General features: G+C 37.7%; 1 protein-coding gene across 2 annotated transcripts in view; it reads left to right on the forward strand.

Moving 5' to 3' along the window:
- The window catches only part of RABGAP1L (RAB GTPase activating protein 1 like), a 740,636-nt gene that overhangs the window by 43,879 nt on the left and 677,784 nt on the right, over positions 1-18,973 (forward strand). The gene's annotated exons all lie outside the window — the stretch shown is intronic.

The raw sequence follows: 18,973 nt of genomic DNA on the forward strand, positions 1-18,973 counted from the left end.
CCTTCAGTCTTTCCCAGCATCAGTCTTTTCCAATGAGTTGGCACTTTGCATCAGATGGCCAAATATTGGAGCTTCAGCTTCAGCAACAGTCCTTCCAATGAATATTCAGGGTTGACTTCCTTTAGGATTGACTGTTTTGATCTCCTTGCTGTCCAGGGGACTCTCAAAAGTCTTCTCCAGCACCAGAAATTCAAAAGCATCAATTCTTCAATGCTCAGTCTTCTTTTTGGTCCAACTCTCACATCCATACATGACTACTGGAAAAACCATAGCTTTGACTAAATGTGCCTTTGTCGGTAAAGTGATGTCTCTGGTTTTTAATATGCTGTCTAGGTTTGTCATAATTTTCTATCCAGATATCAAGTGTCTTTTAATTTCATGGCTGCAGTCACTGTCCACAGTGATTTTGAAGAAAAAATCTGTCCCTGTTTCCACTTTTCCCCCTTCTATTTGCCATGAAGTGATGGGACTGGATGCCATGATCTTTGTTTTTTAAATGTTGAGTTTTAAGCCAGCTTTTTCACTTTCCTTTTTGACCCTCATTAAGAGGTTCTTTAATTCCTTTTCAGTTTCTGCCATTACAGTGGTATCATCTGCATGTCTGAGGTTGTTGATATTTCTCCTGGCAGTCTTGAATCCAGCTTGTGATTCATCCAGCCTGGCATTTTACATGATGTACTCTACATATAAATTAAATAAGCAGGGTGACAACATATAGCCTTGTCATACTTCTTTTACAATTTTGAAACAGTTACTTGTTCCATGTCTGGTTCTGTTACTTCTTGACCTGCATACAGATTTCTCAGGAAACAGGTAAGTTGGTCTGGTATTCCCGTTTCTTTAAGAATTTTCCACAGTTTGTTGTGATCCACATAGTCAAAGACTTTAGCGTAGTCAGTGAAGCAGAAGTAAATGTTTTTCTGAAACTCCTTTGTTTTCTCCGTGATCTGATGAATGTTGGTAGTTTGTTCTCTGGTTCCTCTGGCTCTTTGAGACCCAGCTTGTACATCGTTAAATTCTAACAGCTGGATCTTCTTGAGGGAAATTTTTTACCAGTTTCAAGAAGTCCTCAAATATTTCTTTCTGTATCACTTTCATTTTTATTCTATTTCAGAGAAGATGTGGAGAACGCAAAGGCACCCTACTCCAGTACTCTTGTCTGGAAAATCCCATGGATGGAGGAGCCTGGTAGGCTGCAGTCCATGGGGTCGCTAAGAGACAGACACAACTGAGCAACTTCCCTTTCACTTTTCACTTTCATGCATTGGAGAAGAAAATGGCAACCCGCTCCAGTGTTCTTGCCTGGAGAATTCCAGGGACGGTGGAGCCTGGTGGGTTGCCATCTATGGGGTCGCACAGAGTCGGACACGACTGAAGCAAGTTAGCAGCAGAGAAGATGAAAACAATGTCATTTTGGATGGCTTTGCCACAAAGCTGAATAATTTTTTTTTTTGACAATGGAACATTTGTTTCATTAATTATTCACTCCTTCCTCCTGCATGAGTAGTTAACTTTTAATATAAGCATTATTTTTCATAGACCAACTAGAGATGATCAGTTTTCTTCCTAGAGAAGCTATACCTCTCTTTCCATCTGACCAATTTCAACAAGATTTGTACAGGGCTTTATAATTTTCTAGGACATTTACTTTCCCTAGACAATGAAAATGTGCATTTAAATTTTTCATACAAGTAGAGATCAATACATATAGAATTTAGCTTTATCTACTTAATTTGTCTAGCCTATTATATGTCTTTTTCCTTTTCATACTGTTCATGGGGTTCTCAAGGCAAAAACATGGAAGTGGTTTGCCATTCCCTTCTCCAGTGGACCACGTTTTGTCAGAACCCCCCACCATGACCCGTCTGTCTTGGGTGGCCCTGCATGGCATGGCTCATAGTTTTATTGAGTTAGACAAGGGTGTGGTCCATGTGATCAGTTTGATTAGTTTTCTGTGATTGTGGTTTTCATTCTGTCTGCCCTCTGATGGATAAGGATAAGAGGCTTATGGAAGGTTCCTGATGGAAACTGGGTCTTGTTCTGATGAGGGCCATGCTCAGTAAATCTTTAATCCATTTTTTAATGTCACACGACCCTGATGCTGGGAAAGGTTGAAGGCAGGAGGAGAAGGGGACAACAGAGGATGAGATGGTTGGATGGCATCACCGACTCAATGGACATGAATTAGAGCAAGCTCCAGGAGTTGGTGATGGACGACAGGGAAGCCTGTTGTGCTGCAGTCCATGAGGTCGCAAAGAGTCGGACATGACTGAGCAACTGAACTGAGCTGATTGGCACTTTCAGTCCTCATAACAACCCAGTGATGCTGGTGTTACATCATGACTTGAGAGACACAAAAACTCAGATGCAGAAAGGTTTAGTACTTAGTTTGAGATCATATTAAGCTGAGGAACCAGAATTCAAACCCAGGCAGTCTCTGGCTTTAGAGTGCAAGCACTTACCCACCATCCCAAAGCTTATTTTGTTAAGTTTCACAAGAGCTTCTTTCTAAAATTTTGATGTAGATTATTTTGTTAAGTTTCATAAGAACTGCTTTTTAAAATTTTGATGTAATTTGATCAAACTGGTAAATCAACTTGGAGAGAACTGGCATCTTTACACTCTGTAGTTAGTTACCTAATGGTCTGTTTTCTGAATTCTACTCTCCTGAAACATTGTTTCTATTTGTTGGCTTTTTTCTTTTTTGGGTCTTCAGTAGAGTTTACTAGTATTTTTTGTAGGTCTGTATATGTAAGAAGTTTATATTGGGCATTTATTTTATTGATCCTTATGAATGGGTTCCTCCCCACCTCCTTTTTGGCATAGAGTGATTGAAGGCAGGAGGAAAAGGGGATGACAGATGAGATGGTTGGATGGTATCACTGGTTCAGTGGACATGAGTTTGAGCAAACTCCAGCAGATGGTGAAGGACAGGGCAGCCTGGTGTGCTGCAGTGCATGGGATCACAAAGAGTCGGACACAACTGAGCGACTGAACAACAAATGAGATACAGCTGGCCTATAAGAAACCTATTGAATTAATATACGTTATGCCTGACAGTCTTGCTTAATAATACAAGCAATACTGATTATCTGCTATCTTCACAGAGAATATATGTCTGAAAATGTTTAAAAATTAAATGTCTAATCGGAACATGATTGATTTATGTGTCTGTGTGTGGCGGGTGGTGGTGAATATATTCTATTTATACTTAGCTAAGAAAGTGTGAAATATTTAGATAACAGGCTGAGGAAAATCCTGTAGCTAGTTGAAATTCTTTCCAGAAACTCAGGGTCCCTGGGTTAGGAGGGAGGCCCACTAACTTTCTTAATACCTGATTGGCCAGGTAGTCTTCGATGGGACCACACGCTTGTCTGTGGTAGTGTGTGGGGGGTGGTTTACTCGAAGGGCACTGCTGCAGAGGAGATCTGACCTTCTTCCTCAGGGGCAGATCTTGTCACCAGAGAACAGGAAATAATCTTTGCCTTGTGGATATAAATTACTGAATTTAGCATGAGAAAGGTAGGCTGAGAGTGTCAAAATTGTGAAATGTGTGAAAATAGAGAAGTATCAAAATAACAACAGCTTGCACTATTTTGTGTATTTAGTGTCCTAAGAGCTGTTATTTTTTTGGGAAATCTTTTACTAGTGTTAATAATTTTTCAGTTGACACTTTCAGATTGTGGCTGTTTGTGCAATAATATTACTGTAAAGGTATTGTGGAACAAAACCAGCAAGATTTTGATATGTAGTATTCTCATTTTCACATTTTAAACAATCTGTGATGGTAGCTCTCATATGTTTTTTGGTCCAAGTGTTTAGTGATTTTTAATTTTGTTAATTTAGTACATATTTGGTGTTTACCATGTGTTAGACAGTCTTAGGTACTTGATGTTTTTATATATGTTCTTATGTAGATGGTAGCGAACAGTCTCGTATTCCTAGAATGTGAAACATGTATAGTAACATCTTACTCTTTGGCAAAGTAACAGAGTAGGCTGTCATGAATAACAGTTTCTATTCCTGATGGGAAAATTTTATACCTTTTGTACTTAATCCATTAGGTCTTTATTTCCAGTTACTGGAATGTGAATTAAAAACTGATAAACATTTATCTGTACATGAGCATGATGGGTAGCTCGCATCTTGATATTAGGAAATATTTTACTAGAATAGGTTTAATCAGCTGAGGAGATTGTTGGAACTGCTGCCAGTGTTATAAGATATGTTTTGAAGAATGGAGTTTTATTATATCCAGTTTATATTACCTTAATAGTTGTAAGATTAAATTTTTTTTGTTTACTTGCTCTTTCTGGGATTGAGATAGTATTTTTGTTTCCTGCTATATTTGTTTTCTAGTCAAGTTGGTCCTTATATTTCTTTTTCTTTTTTTTTTTGACCATGCCTTGCAGCATGCAGAATCTTAGTTCCCTGACCAGGGATTGAACATGCGCTTACTGCAGTGGGAGTGTGGAGTCTGAATCACTGAACCGATACTTGTATTTCTCTGGGGTCGCACAGAGTCGGACACGACTAAATCGACTTAGCAGCAGCAGCAGTAATTATGCTGCAGTGTTATTTGGTACATAAAATTTCAACCATGTTCTCTTGTCCTTGATAAATATAGTTTGCATTTATATAAATGACCTTTTTGGAATATAGTACACTGCCTTTTATCTTGGAAAAATATGAAGACTTTTCATTATGTTCCTATTCTGTCCAAGTCATCCATACATATCTGAAGTCACTGTGACCATCACTTTGAATCTCATTTTTATTTGAAGCCGGGCCTAACTTTAGTGACTAATTTTTGTTTTAGTCTGCTTGGCATTATGGTAGTTTATAGAAACTATTGTTTAGTTTTGACATATACTTTAGTCTTTCATCATTTATTTATTTCATTTATTATTTAGGTGCCACTAATGTGTTAGATGCTAAAGGTGATATAGGCTTTTGTTTTTGTGTTTTTGTTTTTTTAAAACCTACTTTCCATGTTATTCTTACTTTGCCTTTTTTCTCACAATTTCCAAACATATGCAAAATCAGGGCAAATGATGTAAGTGTTCCTATGACTTTTTACCAATTTAGCAGTTTTAAAATGATCACAGTCTAGTTTCCCCTGTGCTTATCTCAGATTATATGAAATAAATCTCAATGATCATATCAGTTAATTAATAAGTATTTCACTATGTATTGCTAAAGGCTCCCTCCGATTGATTCCACATATTGACACTCAAAAATATCAACAGTAGCTTCTTAATATGACTGACTCTCTAGTAAGTATTGTCATTTTTGTTGCATAAATGGGAAATTCGGTGAGGAGGTCTCTAACATTTTAATTTACTCTGTCTTCTGGTTATTTCATTAAACCATAAACCCTTGGAAGTACTATGTAATGTCAAGAATGTGTGCTGGTTAGTTACCCAGTGAAAGAGACCAGCAGTGCTCTTATCATGTCCCTTTAGAGATGAAGTCCTGATCAGGCTGGAAGGCATTACAGGGCTTTTTGGGTTTAGGAACTTTGTGTTTCTTCATCTTGGACATTCATTTATTCAGCAAATATTTACCTTTCTGCTACAAGCCAGACATTCTTCTAGGTGCTTGGGCTACATCAGTGAATAAAAGAAAGATCCTTGCCTTTGAAGATGCTATTAATACATTCTAGTGTATCAGTAAATATAATACAAAAGTGAAATTGATTGTATGTTAGAAAATAAGTGTTCTGGGAAAAGAGTAAGAGTAGGACAAAGGGGTATTGGAAGTTGGTGATGGGGAAACAGGTGGGGAACTGTTATTAAAGTTATGAATAGGGCTTCTGTATTACCTCAGCTGGTAAAGTAGAGAGTCCACCTGCAATGCAGGAGACCCTGGTTCAGCTCCTGAATTGGGAAGATCCCTTGGAGGAGGGTATGGCAACCCACTCCAGTATTCTTGCCTGGAGAATCCCCGTGGACAAAGGAGCCTGATGGGCTGCAGTCCATGTGTCTCAAAGAGTCAGACATGACTGAGTGATTAAGCACAGCACAGCCATGAACAGGGGACTAAGAGTGTTAGTCAGGCAGACATTTGGGAGAAGAGTGTTCTGTCTTGAAACAATCAAAGTATGTACGTCAGAGTTTTTGAGAGAAAGTCAGTTCAGTCTCTCAGTCAGGAGAAAAGAAGGAGCTCATTTAGGTGGAGTTGAGGCAACGAGGCAGAGAATTGTAGGGAATAAGTCACAAAGGTAAAGTAAGATGAGGTGAGGAAAGTAATGAGGAGGCATAAGTTTGTAGCACAGGCATGTAATGGCATTGAAACTTATTTGGCTTTTGTATGAGTGAAATGGAGGAGTGATTGGAGGGTTCAGAGGACAGGTAAGAACTACATTAAAGGGATCATTCTGCTTGCTTTTGAAAATAGACCATAGAGGAGCAAGTAAAGGAAATGAGTTAGGAGGCTTTTAGAATAATCTAGATAATAGATGATGGTACAACTGGATAGTGGCAGGGGAAGTAATGAGAAATGGATAATTTCTGGATGTGATTTAAAGGGAGAACCAAGGGAATTTGCTGACAGTGTAGTTGTAAAGTTAAAGGGAGCGAGTGAGGGAAAAAGATTGATTGGTGAAGGAGAGAAAAAGGAGTATCATGACTCTAATATTGGCTGGAGTAACTAGAAGGATGGAGTTGCCATCAGTCAAGATGAGAAAGTCTATAGGAGGGTGGTGTGGGATGACTTGGTAAGGTTGGTGGGGGAAAGTTCGAAAGTATGATTTTTGAATGTGTTGAATTTGGAATGTCTCTTAGATACTTGGTATGCCTGTCAAATAATACATGTTCAGCATTAGCAACAACAGCGAAAGGGTCTTAAAAAATTAACTGGATTCTGTGTGAATGGCATTGAAGACCATGAGGCTGTAACACTCCATTCTTTACCTACAGTATGGTAGGTACAAGTCTGTTGTGGCTTGTAACCTAGGATTCAAAGACATGACAAATACCAAGATGGATATGTGGATTTAGGATGGTGAGAAACCATCAAATATTGGGTTTCAGATGGTTTGTATTTTGTCGCATTTTTCCTGTTTAAAATATCAGAAAACATTTGAAAAACATCCTTCATGTAGGATATTCAATAGAAATGGTTATGAAGCCATTGAATAATTTACTCTTCTAATGATATAATGTATCACTGGGTTTTGTTTGCTTTGTGAGAGTGAAAACTTGTCAAATAGAAACCAGTACTAGAACACTTTTTATTTTGACTTCTTTTTCCATTGAACAGTGAAAACTGTTTTTAGTTTATAGTTTCAACTCAGCAAGACCCTCTTCCCCTTTGCTTTTGTAGATACATGACATATAATTTCATAGAAACTGTTTTCTTATGAATTTTAATATTTAGGACATACTAGCTTCTTCAGATTATTCTTGGTATTTTACTTTTGTTTTGTGCAACAGAATTTGGATGTCTTGTTTTTAGTATTTCAAAACTTTTTTTTTTTTCCCACATTTCTTAACTTTCCCCATAAGCATCCCGCTGAGTCATTTTACTGAAAAAATTAGGAAGTAGTATTATATATTATCCCTTTGTTAGAAATTCTAAAATGAAGGAAAAATGGCTTTTCTTGAAACCTAATCTGAGGGATTTTCATGAATTTTAGCTCTTTTATGTGGATCAGTAATTCTGTAGAACTAAGCATGTACAAATACATACACAGATACAAACATACATTCACACTGTATGCCAAGAAGCGTTTGTGTGCTGTACATTTAAATTTCTTCTCATGAGCAGGAAGGTGTTAAGTCAGTCATCTTAGAAATACTCAGTGTTCTGGTATACCCAGAAGGACCTGTGCTTCCAAGACAGAAGTCAGGTCTTTGCTTATGGGCTCTAATAGGGGGAAAAAAAAATGAAAACACTTTTTACTTAATTTCCTGATTTGTGTTGATGCTTGGGCAATGTCTTCTTGGGCAATTACTGAGTCTCCCCTGACTGCTGAGCTTGTATGGATCAAATAGTTGAAGAGAGCAACAGGGAAACCCTTATTCTTCTCCTTAGCTTCAGAAACCATGTCTGGTTGTCCAGTTCATGAAGTTTTGGTTGCTACTTTGAATCTCTCCATGTTAGAACTAATAAATTGGTAATGACCATATCTTCTATTAACTTAGTGCCAGTTATATGGGAAATAAACAGTAAATATTAATTCACTACTTTCCTCTGTTAATTCTGCTTATTGTTACCAAATTCTGCTTCAGTTCAGTTCAGTTCAGTCACTCAGTTGTGTCCGATTCTTTGCGACCCTATGAATTGCAGCACGCCAGGCCTCCCTGTCCATCACCAACTCCCGGAGTTCACTTAGACTCACGTCCATCAAGTCGGTGATGCCATCCAGCCATCTCATCCTCTGTCGTTCTCTTCACCTCCTGCCCCCAATCCCTCCCAGCATCAGGGTCTTTTCCAGTGAGTCAACTCTTCGCATGAGGTGGGCAAAGTACTGGAGTTTCAGCTTTAGCATCGTTCCTTCCAAAGAAATCCCAGGGCTGATCTCCTTCAGAATGGACTGGTTGGATCTCCTTGCAGTCCAAGGGACTCTCAAGAGTCTTCTGCAACACCACAGTTCAAAAGCATCAAGTCTTCAGCCCTCAGCTTTCTTCACAGTCCAACTCCCACATCCATACATGACCACTGGAAAAACCATAGCCTTGACTATACGGACCTTTGTTGGCAAGGTAATGTCTCTGCTTTTGAATATGCTATCTAGGTTGGTCATAACTTTCCTTCCAAGGAGTAAGTGTCTTTTAATTTCATGGCTGCAGTCACCATCTGCAGTGATTTTGGAGCCCCAAAAAATAAAGTCTGACACTGTTTCCACTGTTTCCCCATCTATTTCCCATGAAGTGATGGGACCAGATGCCATGATCTTCGTTTTCTGAATGTTGAGCTTTAAGCCAACTTTTTCACTCTCCTCTTTCACTTTCATCAAGAGGCTTTTTAGTTCCTCTTCACTTTCTGCCATAAGGGTGGTGTTATCTGCATATCTGAGGTTATTGAGATTTCTCCCAGCAGATTCTGCCTAGTTATGCCAAATTGAGGGATTTGGTATACTTTCTAGAGTATATTATGTGAAGGCAGAAGGGATAATAAGATGAAAATGTTTGCAGTACTCAAACAGAGCAGGACCCTATGTGCTTTGTCCCCTCATGTTCTCTGCTTGCATTTTGTCTTTAGCCAAAGAATGAGTTTAGCCAGAGTAAGTTTAATCAAAGAAGTGAGAACATGCAGAAACAAAGGAAAGCAAACAAAGGAGACCAAATAATAATAATCACTAAACATAGTTAAGGACCTTTAGTTCCTTCTCAGGGGTTATAGATAATATTCTGAGCCATATCCTATGAGCTGTGTTGTAGATATTGAAACCCCCACCAGGTGGAAGAAGTTAACTACGTGATGACCAGACTGTAGCCATGACATAAACTGCCACAATTCCAAGAACTGGCTTCAAAAAATGGAAACAAACCAACCCTGGAACTCGTACTTAAAACAATCAAGGATGATGCTGGTCAGACCACTGATGACCAATTTCAACATGCTTATCAGCTCTGACTGTGCTTTTTCTGGATGTAGCCCCCTCCCTCAGCCTATAAAAGCTCTAATCTGCCTTTGGACAGAGTCCCCCATCCCTTCTTATTTGCTGGCATCCAATATAAAGCAGACTTTTCTTTCCTCCAGCCTCACCTCTTCATTGGCTTTGTATGGCGAGCAGCTGGACCCCACTTTGGGTTATAAAAGGCAATGGCACCCCACTCCAGTACTCTTGCCTTGAGAATCCCATGGGCGGAGGAGACTGGTGGGCTGCAGTCCATGGGGTCGATAAGAGTCAGACATGACTGAGTGACTTCACTTTCACTTTTCACTTTCACTCATTGGAGAAGGAAATGGCAACCCACTCCAGTGTTCTTGCCTGGAAAATCCCAGGGACGGGGGAGCCTGGTGGGCTGCCATCTCTGGGGTCGCACAGAGTCGGACACAACTGAAGCGACTTAGCAGCAGCAGTGTAATAGTTTCCAACTCTTGGAAAGGTAGTTTGCTAGTAAATAGATTTCTTAACAGAGGATTTCTAAATTCTACTTCTGACTCTCTAACTTTTTAGAGAAGTTACTTAATTTCTCTGTGCCTCAACCTTTTCATCTATATTCTGTTTCTTCTTCATCTACAGATATATTCAGAAAATAAATGATGTGTACATTTTTTAGAGCGAGGTCAGTTAGTCAAACCTCCTATTTTTCAGATAAACCAGCATGTTCACAGAAGTGAGATAGATGCCTTTCCCATGAACACAGTGGGGCAGAAAGAACTCAAGATTGTTGACTGTGTTTTGTATTTTTGTGCAGCAGCATACAACATATGAAGTATTAGATGGTTTTATTAGACAAGCGAAGGAAGGGGACTGTAGTTAAGTGGACTCCCTAGTGTAGTCTGTCATGTGATGGATTTTTTCCTCTTGACCATATATCTTTACCTGCTGGGCATAAAGCTGGCTATTAATCTTAAGCCAAGTTTCTGGAATACTGACTGAATTGCTTAGTTGACAATCCTTGGTTTTCCAGGCAAAAAGTGACTGTATAGTGCATATAACTTCATAAACTTTATTCTTGAATAGATTGCATATATAGTTGTGGTCAAAAAGCCAAGAGGAAAATCTAGAGTTAAAGTTAGTCTTCATTAGAATTTTTATTGTATTTATTTTCAGAATATTTTTCATTTGTATTATTGCCTAAGAGATACTGCAGAATAGGCTTTTCTAAACAGCGATATAATGCATGGGTCAAAGTTTTACACAACTGAGTATACTTAAGGTTGAACGTTAGTATTAGAAGGATAGACTATTGACGTGCATTGTAATTCAGTGGAATATAAATGAAAATTATGGAGAGCACCAGATTTTTTTAGGCAATAGTTTAAGAAGTATATCAGTCTCGTCTTGGAGATTAACTTATTAGTTGCAGTGGTAGCTTTAGCTGATTTGTATTTGCAGATAGTATAATAATGCTGAAGGAATGTAAATATAGTAAGTCTCTGAATTAGCTATTACTCTGGTAATGCTGTGTAACAATGCTGGAGTGTTTGGCTTATGACAAACATTTAGTTTTTAATGCATGTTCTATGAGTCTGTGAGGGAGACTCTTCAGGCTATAGATTGGATTCAGGTCTTTTCATGTTGTATTTTGGATTCACTAATTTCCTGGTACATATTCTCCTTACGATAAATGACAGAAATTCAGGAAACCAAGTCAAAAAACTCAAGTACCTTTGAAATCTCAGGTTTTGTTTATTGATATTCATTGACCAGAGCAAATTACATGGCTAAGCCCAAACCTACTTGGGTAGGGAAATATTTTGCTTCACTTACTCCAGTTGGGGATGTTAAAGAATCAACATGGCAAGGGGCATAAATGTACAATTCTGTAATAGGGAGGAAGTAAAAATTTGGTAACAGTAATCTGATCTACTTCAGTCACTCCACACATCTCACCTCCCTAGTATAAATTCTTAGGTTAAATTTTTTTTCCTCTATTGCAGTCTGTTTTTATGACATAGGAATATTAAATATATAGCAGTAATCATAATGTGCCAACCATTTAAAATTCCTCTTTGTCCTATTTTGATGGCTTCCTATTTTGGTTATAAAACATTCTTCTACTGCCTTTTAAATCATGCTTTGACTATAAGTACTTGTATTATCTTTTTTTCTTAGAATTATCTCAAGTAAGTGTTTTTATCTACTTTTTTCCTTTCTTTCATTTCTTTCACTGTACCATTTATCTGGGAATTATTGTCAGCTTTTCAGATTCTCTTCTTCACTTATATTTCTTTTCCCACAAATATTACTATATGAAACCATATGGCCATCTTCAGCCTATTGAAATATATCTTGTACATCTTATTGCTAGCATATAATTATGTTAGGACTTAATTAGATGCCATACGACAGAAATGCAATTTAAGCATGCTTATTCAAAAAGAATTTATAAGAAGTGTTAAGTCTCTCAGTCGTGTCTGACTCTCTGCAACCTCATGCACTACAGCCCACTAGGCTCCTCTGTCCATGGGATTTTCCAGGCAAGAATACTGGAGTAGGTGCCATTTCCTTCTCCATTTATAGGAAGGGAGATGGGTTAATTGGTCTAGTTTGGATTCAGTGTTCACCTTTAGATCTGTTTGGCCACAGGGTTGAGGTTTCTGTAAAATACATGTGATTTGAGTAGAGGGAAAGCTTGTTTTCAGAAAAAAAGATTTGGAGAGTATTGCTGGACAAACAGAAATAGGTATCCACTAAAGTGACGTGAATTAATAAGGCCCCTCTGTGCCTTGAATCAGAGGCAGGGACACACATACATACACTGTTGGTGTGGCCCTCGCCTGATAACTAAAATAGCAGATGGACTGGTTAGTAAACAGAGGTCATGGTAGTTTTTTCTAGGACCAACTTAATTCTTCAAAGCACAGAGGAATTATGGTTGGTAAATGATGTTTTAAATTATTCATGTCTGTTTTCTTTCTGTAAGTTAAGAATATTTCCTGTTTCCACTGTTTTAATGGATCTACTATAGTCATTCTAATTTTCATGTCTGGTTATCTCCCAGCTTACCAGTTTTGACTCACACTCATATTTTCAGTTTCCTGTTTTAGTTCAAGAGTCGCTTGAAAATGAATAGGTACAAGCCCTCAATCTTAAAGCAAGAAGAAGTAGGCTAACAACCACATTTGGCACAGAAAGAAATTGGACCATGTGTACCACACCACGATTTTATAGTTCTGAATATGTTTGGTTATTTTGGGAAGAAGATAGCTTCCAGTTAGGCTTTGCTGAATGTTGTACTGTTTATTGTACATGTGAAAACTGTAGTTTTAGGTCTCCAAGTGAGGTGTTAATATAGATATATTGCTCATTTGACAAAAATTATATGGTATTAAAGTAAGAAAAGCTGTTTCACTTAATAGAATTTCTAGAATTACTATGTGCTTGATGCTTTTGAACTGTGGTGTTGGAGAAGACTCTTGAGAGTCCCTTGGACTGCAAGGAGATCCAACCAGTCCATTCTGAAGGAGATCAGCCCTGGGATTTCTTTGGAAGGAACGATGCTAAAGCTGAAACTCCAGTACTTTGGCCACCTCATGCGAAGAGTTGACTCATTGAAAAAGACTCTGATGCTGGGAGGGATTGGGGGCAGAAGGAGAAGGGGACGACAGAGGATGAGATGGCTGGATGGCATCACCGACTTGATGGATGTGAGTCTGAGTGAACTCCGGGAGTTGGTGATGGACAGGGAAGCCTGGCGTGCTGTAATTCATGGGGTTGCAAAGAGTCAGACATGACTGAGCGACTGAACTGAACTGAACTGAACTGATGCTCAGTGGTTTCCAAGTCTTTGCGACCACATTGACTGTAGCCTACCAGACTCCTCCGTCCATGGGATTCTCCAGGCAAGAATACTGGCATGGGTTCCTCTTCCAGGGGATCTTCCCAACCCAGAGATCGAACTCGTGTCTCTTATATCTCCTGTATTGGCAGGTAGATTCTTTACCATTAGTGCTACCTGGGAAGCTCAGAATTACCATAGGTGTGGGGGAAATGTGTGTTTAAGTCATTTAAGTCAGTCAGTTTATAGAACATTTTTGGGTTTAGAGCAGAGGAGAAAAAGATGGATAGAAGAAACAGTAGACTTTCTGAAGCACTGCTTAGTTTTCTTATTCTCATATACCATTAAAATGCCCTCCTGCTGCTGCTGCTGCTGCTAAGTCACTTCAGTCGTGTCCTACTCTGTGCGACCCCATAGACAGCAGCCCACCAGGCTCCTCTGTCCATGGGATTCTCCAGGCAGGAACACTGGAGTGGGTTGCCATTTCCTTCTCCAATGCATGAAAGTGAAAAGTCAAAGTGAAGTCGCTCAGTCGTGTCTGACTCTTAGCGACCCCATGGACTGCAGCTTACCAGGCTCCTCTGTCCATGGGATTTTCCAGGCAAGAGTACTGGAGTGGGGTGCCATTGCCTTCTCCAAAATGCCCTAAAAATAAAAATAAAAATGTTTATGCCTAGACTATAGTTCCCAGTGTTGGTGTCTTTGTTTTTGTTTTCCTTCTTCTGTGCCTGAAGAGATATAAAAATCCTTTGTCAGGTTTTGCATTATAATTTTGGGGTTATAATAGGCCAGACTTTTAACAAAATGCATTTAATTTAATTTATTTATTTATTTTTAACAAGATGCATTTTAAAAGCAGCTTTGCTTTTGTGTATTGCTGTTTTACGTGCTGAGTTGAAATGGATGTATTAGTCTTGAGTTCGTAGAATAGTGAAGGTCCATGTTATTTAAAAGACTGAAAATTTTCCAACTGATATTTCTTCTAATTTGATGTGATAGCAAATCACCATATATAAAGAAAAAGTAACATTTTACTTAGTGTTTATTCTGCTGCATAATAGTAGACTTAGTAGGTTATATTTTGAATTGACTTGTTGGAATGGAATTCTTCTGCACTTTATGTAGAATGAGAATCTTAAGATTAAGTGACATTAGAATCCATTCAGTACAACTTGCTATCTGATGCATGAGTCCAGCCTGCTATATCCAAAATAATTGACTTGTTTGTTAAGCAGATGTTTATTGAGTCTGTAGTTTGTATAGGTACTGTGCTGGGGATGTGTTGGTGAATAAAATAAAACTAGATATGGTTCCTGTCCTTGTGTCGATAGGTGAGTGCTAAAGATGTTTATTCAGTCTTAACAAGTTATTTTTTGAATCTACGTATTTAAATAGGAAAGAATCAACATCTTAGCAATACTGAGTTTTCTGATCTATGAACATTGAGTATCTTTTCATCTTTTAGATCTTCTTTAATTTCTTTCATTAGTGTTTTGTAGGTTTCTACTTACGAACAGATCCTACAGGTATTTTGATAGATTTTTTACATAATTATTTCATTTGTTTGGTGTTATTGTAAATGGTATTGCTTTTTAAAAAATGAAAAATTCAAATTCTTTATTGTTTGTATGTAGGGAAGAGATTGACTTTTGTATATTGCCCTTGTATCCTGTGACTTCTGGACTCAGTTTGGATAGATTTTTGGGATTTTTCTGCATAGATAATTATGTAATCTGTGAATAAAGACAGTTTTATTTCTTCCTTTTCAATCTTCATAGCTTTTATTTCTTATGATGTTATGTAATTTGTTAATAAAGACAGTTTTATTTCTTAATGTTAATCAGAGGTGAGAGAGAGGGGATATCATTACACGGTTCCCAGTCTTAAAGGAAAGTGTCCAGTCTCTTCGGTCTCTCACAGTTAAGTATGATGTTAGCTGTAGGTTTTTTTTTTATAGATACTCTTTACCAAGTTGAGGCAGTTCCATCAATTGCTGGTTCACTGAGAGTTTTTATAATGAATGGATGTTGCATTCATGATAGTGATTTTACTTTTGCTTATTGATTAATTTTTGAGCCAGTCTTGCATACCTAAGGTATAATTCTTTTTAAACGTTGTTGAATATGATTTTATAATATTTTATCTATAGTTTTCTTGTCTTGTACTCTGGTGTTAGTTTTTAATATTAGGTCAATTCTGGCCTCATAGAATAAGTTAGAAGGTATTTCCTCTCCTATATTCTGGACGAGATTATGAAGAATTGATACTGTTTCTTCCTTAAATCTTTGGAATTGCCAGTGAAGCCATTTATGTCCAGTGCTTTATCTTTTGGAAGCTTATTAATTATTTTTGGTTAAATTTATTTAAAGATATAGAGCTGTTCAGATTATCTATTTTTTCTGGTGTGAAGTTTGGTACTTTTATGTCTTTCAAGGAACTGGTCCATTTCATCTAAGTTACCAAATTTGTGGGCATAGAATTGTTGGTAATATTTGTTTATTATCCTGTTGATATCCAGGGATTGGTAGTGATGACCTTCTTTCATTTTTGATATTGCTAGTTTGTGTATTCTCTTTTTCTTGTTTAGCCTGGCTAGACCTTTTATCAATTTAATCTATATTATTTATCTTTTTAAAGAGCCATCTTTTGATTGTTAAATGTTTCTGTATTGCTTTTCTACTTCAATTCATTGATTTCTGTTTATTATTTTTTATGTGCTCCCCCTCTTTTTTTTTAGTTTCCTAAGGTTTCTAAGGAAGCGTAAGTTTTAGATGTTTTTTAGATTTTAGATGTTTTTTCTTTCCTAGATGTATGCATTCAGTGCAACAAATTTCTAAGTACTGCTTTCACTATATCCCACAACTTTTAATGTGTTATATCTTCATTTTTGTTTAGTTAAAAGTATTTAAAATCTTTCCTTGTTTCGTCTTTGACTCATGGTTACTTAGGCGTATGTTATTTAATTTCCAAATACTTGGGAATTTCTGGGCTATCTGTTCTTGATTTCTAGTTTAATTATATTATGAGTTTGATAATATTTGTATAGTTGCCAAAGAATTGATGCTTTTGAACTGTGGTGTTGGAGAAGACTCTTGAGAGTCCCTTGGACTGCAAGGAGATCCAACCAGTCCATTCTAAAGGAGATCAGTCCTAGGTGTTCATTGGAAGGACTGATGCTAAAGCTGAAACTCCAATACTTTGGCCACCTCATGCGAAGAGTTGACTCATTGGAAAAGACCCTGATGCTGGGAGGGATTGGGGGCAGGAGGAGAAGGGGACGACAGAGGATAAGATGGCTGGATGACATCACCGACTCGATGGACATGAGTCTGAGTGAACTCCGGGAGTTGGTGATGGACAGGGAGGCCTGGCGTGCTGCAATTCATGGGGTCGCAAAGAGTTGGACATGACTGAGCGACTGAACTGAACTGAATTTTTAAAAATTTACCAAGGAGTGTTTTATGGTCCAAGAATATGGTCTCCCTTGGTGAATGTTCCCTGTAAGAAAGTACATCCTTCTCTTTTTAGATTAGTATTTTATAAACATCAATTACATCAGGTTGACTAATAGTGCTGTTTAGGTCATGTATTTCTTGCTTAATTTTCTGTCTGCTTGATCTCTCAGTTTCGGATAGAGGTGTTGAAATATCCAACTATAATAGTAGATTTTTCTGTTTCTCCTTTCAAGTTCTACCAGTTTTTGCCTCAAGTAATTTGATGCCCTCTTGTTACATGCGTACTCAATGCAGATTGTTATATTTTCTCAGAGAATTGACCCTCTTATTATTTTATAATACTCCTCTTTATCTCTGATAAAATTTCTAGTTCTGAAGTCTGCTTTGTCTAAAATCAATGTAGTTATTTCAACATTTTCTTTTTTGAATGTTAGAAATTTCTTTATTATTACTTATTATTAAGTACCAACTAAATATGAAAAAATTTGAAGCCACCCTTCCACAACCCACTGTCCACTCCCACACTCAAGTCCCATACTTAGCTTCCGGCAGTTTGTCAAAATTAGCATTTAAGTGTTCCTTCCAGCTTATGGCTCTAGCAGCTCTTACTTGCTGTCTTTCTCTTGCTTGTCCCAGATTTGAAATGGCAGTTTGTCCTGTGACCTCAGTTTTCTAATGGATCCAAGGAAGCTTTGCTTTTTGGTTTGTCCAGCCTTTTCTTCTTATAGGGAAGAAGGTGATAATGTCCACGCTCTTTAGCTGTTAACAGAAGTTTAATTATTTGTCTTTTTATTATTGACTTGTAAGAGTTCCTCATTTAATCTGGATAATCAACTATTGTAAATATTTTCTCATCCTGTGGATTTTACTTTTTCATGGTATCATTTTCAGTGCATTTAAAATTTCAATGTATTTAACTGATATTCTTTTAACTGTTCAACTATTTTTTTCTTCTTTCACGTATGCTTTTACTGTTGTATCAGAAACCATCCTTAATCCAAGGACATGAAGATTTACTCCTTTGTTTTATGCTAAGAGTTTTATAGTTTTAGTTCTTATATTTAGGTCTACAATCCATTTTGAATTGAGTTTTGTGTATGGTGTGAGGTTGGGGTCCAACTTCATTCTTTCGCATTTTGATATCTAATTTTCCCAACACTGTTTATTGAAAAGACTATCCTATCCCTGTTTAAATCTTATTACTTGCTGTTGGAAATATTTTAAGTATTGACTTTTCATTCTTTGCACTTTAAAGTATTGCCTTTCATTGTGTTTGTGTGCAAATTTGATAAGCATGTTGTCTCTATATTGAGGTTCAAAGCAGTCTTCAATCCTGTAAGGTATTAGTTGTTGTTCAGTAGCCAAGTTGTGTCTGACTCTTTGTGACCCTGTGGACTGCAGCATGCCAGGCTTCCCTGTCCCTCAACATCTCTTGGATTTTGCCCAAGTTCATGTCCATTGAACCAGTGACGCCATGCAACCATCTCATCCTCTGTCACCCTCTTCTGCCTTCAGTCTTTACCAGCATCACAGTCTTTTCCAAAAAATTGGCTATTTGCATTAGGTGGCCAAAGTATTGGAGCTTCAGCTTCAGCATCAGTCTTTCCAATGTATATTCAGCATTGATTTCCCTTAAGATTGACTGGTTTGATCTCCTTGCACTCCAAGGGACTCTCAAGAGTCACCACAGTTTGAAAGTATCAGTTCTTTGGCACTCTGCCTTCTTTATAGTCCAGCTCTCACATCTGTACATGACTACTGGAAAGACCATTGCCTTGACTATCCAGGCCTTTTTGTGGCAAAGTGATGTCTTTGCTTTTAACACTCTGTCTAGGTTTGTCATAGCTTTCCTGCCATGAAGCAGCCATCTTCTAATTTCATGTCTGCAGTCACCATCTGCCATTTTAGAGTCCAAGAAGAGGAAATCTGTCACTGCTTCCACCTTTTCCCCTTCTGTTTGCCATGAAGTGATGGGGCCAGATGCCATGATCTTAGTTGTTTCAATAATGAGTATTAAACCATTTAAAAATTTTCCTCCTTCACCCTGCTTTAGTAGTGAAGGTACTAGTAATACCTTCACTACTAAGATAGTAGTAGTACTTGGCAAACTTATAAAAG

The sequence above is a fragment of the Bos indicus x Bos taurus genome, chromosome 16 (assembly GCF_003369695.1).
Source record: "Bos indicus x Bos taurus breed Angus x Brahman F1 hybrid chromosome 16, Bos_hybrid_MaternalHap_v2.0, whole genome shotgun sequence".
Taxonomy (NCBI): Eukaryota; Metazoa; Chordata; class Mammalia; order Artiodactyla; family Bovidae; genus Bos; species Bos indicus x Bos taurus.